The following is a 4,488-nucleotide window of genomic DNA, read 5'->3' as shown; positions in this document are numbered from 1 at the left end:
GGGGGGGGGGGGGGGGGGGAGCTACGAGGACGGGATGAAGATGGTTTAGTCAATCCAGCTCGTCCGTCTAACGGACTGGACTGGTCCAGCCCGTCGAACGGCCGAGCTGGTCGTGTGGTCGATCCAGTTCGGCGGATGGCCGAGCTGGTCGTGTGGTCGATCCAGTTCGGCCATCCACCGAGCTGGAGTGGTTCAGCTCGGCGGATGGCCGAAATGGACAGTGTGCTCTGTCCACCCTTCAATAAAACGGGCATAACTTCTGCTACAGGATGCTGATTGAACTCAGACCGGTGGCATTGGAAATCTAACTCAAAGCTCTATCTTGTGTCAAAAGATGGACTCCATCCCACCATGGGAAGGTCTTTATCTGTAGCTAAACATCTGATGCGTCTGTGCAGTTTTATTGACGAATATTTGTCGAAAGTGTGTCGAGAAATTCAATTTTTAGACGTTTATTTCGAAATAACTGTTTTTATCCAAATAATGTTTACCTCTTGTTGTCGATAAAATAATTCAAGAACTCGTCGTATAATCTTTTCAATTAAAATTATACCAAATTTTTATTGTGAGAAATATTTTCCGGGGACTTTCAGACATTGATTCCGTAGTGACCGATTTTGACCCAAAAGTTAGCCTCCAGCTCGTTATAACCATGAACTTCTAGCGTGAGGTTCTAGCGAGTGGCTTGGCAAGTTAGACGGGATTAATGTTTGAAAAGGTCTGTCGTAAGTGGTATTCTTGCTCTTCAAAGAGTGGAACGCGATAAGATTGGGGCTGCGCCTTATGACGGTTGCCTACGTACCATTGTTGAAGGGATCAAGCCTTTTGTATTTCGTTTAGGAGTTAAGATTCTTATGATCTGTTTCCAGCGAGACCTTTACGGTCTAGTTGTATGTTGTGTAGATATTATCGGGCATGTTGCCGCTGGTGGCATTTTGTATTGGACCATTGTCGGCCTCGAGACTAGCCTTGTAGGCTATTTTATTTGACCGAGTGTGGCTTCGAATACCAGCCGCTTTGCGGCTTTTTAATGAATTGAAGTTATGTTTTTCGAGGAGCATGTTTGTATTCGTGTGAATGTAGAGGGAACAATACGAGTTGTCATCTCGCATCTAACTCTTTGTTGGATCGTCATATTCGCTGCTCGTTACAGATGATAATGTTCAAAATTTTTTTATTTCTTTCAAAGTTTTCGTGAGCGTTAGAATACGCACGAAGAGACATGTTTTAGGATCTTGTATCCTTGATATCATGCCTTGTGATGTTAGAGATCAGTGTGCTGGGTTTAGGGCAAGACCTAGGTTTACTCCTGTTTTAGGGGGTACGATGACTAATTCGACTTACGTATCCCGTTATAGTTTTAACATGATTTCATACCGATTTAAAGTCCGCAATAGGTTCTCGGCTTATATGACTTGTATGGTTGGAACCGAGCATCTCCCCAAGGACAATTTCTAAGTCTCCTGGTAGTGTTGACCAAAATTTTGGATTTCTTTTATAGCTCTATTATCCTTGTGTCGGATGTTCGAGAGTCATCTTTGTGAGATGAATTAGTCTGTTTAGGACGTTGAGAGTTTGATGTGATCAGAAACGAACTTGGAATTTTTTTTTTACCGTTTGGGTCTTCGCGAAAGGAACGTGTTTGAGAAGATGTTAATGCATATGACTGCCTTGACTTCCAAGAAGGTGTTTTTATCGAGGAAGGTAATTTTATCGAAAAACGAATCTTCAGGCGTCTTCAACGTCTTTCAATGCTGAAGATTGGTTATTCTTTCGTATGCCGCTTTTTGTGCTTGAAATGTTTGTGGGCTTGAAGATGTTTCGGTGTTGCAAGGGTTTAGTCTTAACCCTGGTTGGAGGAACGTCTCAGTTTGTCTACGGATGTTCGCAGCTAAAACTGTTGTTTCAGTTTTGATGTTGAGTAATCTGATTAATGATAGAGGGATTTGGACTAAGGGGTCGCATAGATTTGTCCCCGGGAAGAAGCGTTTTCCTACACTGTGCTTTGTGAGGTGTTGGCCTTCCTAGATTTGTTTGTGTATTTTTAAGGATGACTTGTATAGCTTTAGGAGCTTTGTTACAATTTTTTCCTACACATGCCACATTTTATATGGAACTTGATCGATTTTTGAGAAGTTCGATTTTTCCGTTAACCATTTGGTTGCTAGGATTGAGCTCTGTTGTGAAAAAAATTTCGTATAATTTACTCTCTAGTTTATACGACAAATAGTCTGTGTAATCGTCACTTGGCGTTTTACGAAAAATCGTGGATTGTTGTTTAGCCGTTTAAGTGATTGGAGTGGTGGTCGCTCAATTGTTTTGGCTTGGGATGAAGGTTGTGTTCAGCCGTATAGCCAAGGGCGTTGTTGGTCAAGGACCAGACCATGGAACTTTTGTTTTATGACTGTCTTCAAAAAGATGCTGAATTCTGGTTCGGGTTTTACGGGGAGGCGTAGTTGGTCGAGGACCAAAGAGCGTTTGTTGAGATTGAAAGACCAAGTATAGCGGAGTTTTCCGTGTTATGTCTGATGGTAGTTAAAAACGAGTTTCCACTTTGGGTTTAAGTTATACGATGAATGTTTCGTATACTGTTTCCTTTTTATCCGATGGAGACGAATTTTAAAGAGGCTTGACGCATAACCCTTGTGGATTCGGTTGCGAGGTGATTTCCTGCACGGATGTAACCAAGGAAAGTGAAAGGTATAAGTCAGCAATCTTCATGGAGCTTCGTTTTTATTAAATGAAAAATTATCTATGACAGTTTTCCGTAAGACCCTTTATGTTTATTTTCGGAAGTTGCTTCGTATGACTTGATTTGACTATACGGAGGATTTTTCGCGAAAATATTGTGAGAGGGGCTTCTCATAGAAGTAAATAGGAAATCGAAGATTTCAAAGTTGCGATGTTTCCACGGATTACACGGGGAACGTTTCCGTTTTGATTTCGATCTTTGGTGAAAGTTGCTTGGAATTACTCACAAAGTTTTACCGAAGGTTATTTTGTTATTTTAGTCGTGAGAACGTTTTCGATGCTTTTCCATGACTCACTAGGTTCAACGGAAACTGAAAGCAATGCTTTGGTGCTTAAATATTTCTCGTATAAGTTTTGACTTTTATACGGAAATTATTTTATTAAGTCGAAAAGGTTTTCTCAGACTTTGGCTAATCGTCGAGTTTCAGTTTGATATTGGTACAGGTTTTCTAAACGCGTGATTGCGACAAGAGATGCTGTATAGTCCTCGAGATTATGTCCGTGATGCTGTAGATATGTTGTTAGCGCTGAGACGAATCTTAGATTGTCGTTTGCCTTTTTGGGACGATTTTAATGAGGCATTGGATTGCCTAAGTGTTTTTCTGCCGGTTGCTGCAAGAATTTGCTTTGTCAAAAGCATTTTTTTTATGCCAAGGCGAAAACTTTTTTGAAGTATGGGAGTATACGAGTATAGTATACGTACCTACTTCCTCCTTTTTCTTTTTTAAAGATTGGGATGATCGACATCCTGGGTCGGTTTAAAGACGACGTTAGGATTGGGACTTGGTCATTTTCAGGCTGACGACTTCAAATAAGTTGGTTTTAAAAAAAATCGCTAGAAACCAATCGGTTTTAAAATGACATTAATGTCTCTAGTTCTTTCTTTCTTTGGGGAGCGACCTGAATATGTGTGGCGATCGTTTCTAGATCGGTTTGCAAGATCTGCCTGAACAGTCATGGAACAATATACCGAGACAGGAAAAAACGCCTAAAACTTAGTTCGCTAGACTTTCCAACTAGGTTTTAAGTTCCCTAAAATTCTAGGGCAGTCTCAAAAGCGTTTTTATTTCTATGTACTTTCCTCCGAAAATTCCAAGTCGGATATACCTTAGTTTTCTTGAAGATTCGGTTTTGCCTCTTCTCCATTTTGCTTGCTTATTTCCCCTTCCTCTCCTCGTGTCTGTACGCCCTTTTCGATATTGGTGTTTATCCTTTGCAACGTGAAATTTATCTTCTAAATAAAAGATAGACCGTCGTAATATCATTGGGCTCGATTTCGTCTAAAATCCTAAGTGGGCATTTAGTCGTGTTTTAGACCTTTTCGGTCGTTTTCGACTTAAACGTTTTTACGATTTCTTCGATATAGTACCTTTGAGACGACGTCAATTTTTATAAAAAGGTTCAAATTACTCGTATAGTTGAGGCGGCTAAGGTGTTGAGTTAACTGTTGCCGTTTTATACGATCAATTTGAATTCATACGAGAAAACAAGACTTTACGATTTTTATCGTACAGTTCCAATGGTTACTCCAATCGAGACGAAACAAGAGGCGTTTCGATCGAGATTCGAAGGAGAACGCAAAGATGGAGGTAAGGGCGAGTAGGATTCTACGGAGGGGCGATTAGGATGCCCAAGAAGGCGAGTAGGGGCAAGCCAAGGAGTTTAGGCGAGTCTTACTTCTTTTCGTCGTACAATCTCAACGGAAACTCCGATTGAGACAAAACGAAAAGCGTTTCG

The sequence above is a fragment of the Brassica oleracea genome, chromosome C8, assembly GCF_000695525.1.
Source record: "Brassica oleracea var. oleracea cultivar TO1000 chromosome C8, BOL, whole genome shotgun sequence".
NCBI classification, from domain to species: Eukaryota; Viridiplantae; Streptophyta; class Magnoliopsida; order Brassicales; family Brassicaceae; genus Brassica; species Brassica oleracea.
This window is presented reverse-complemented; position numbering follows the sequence as displayed.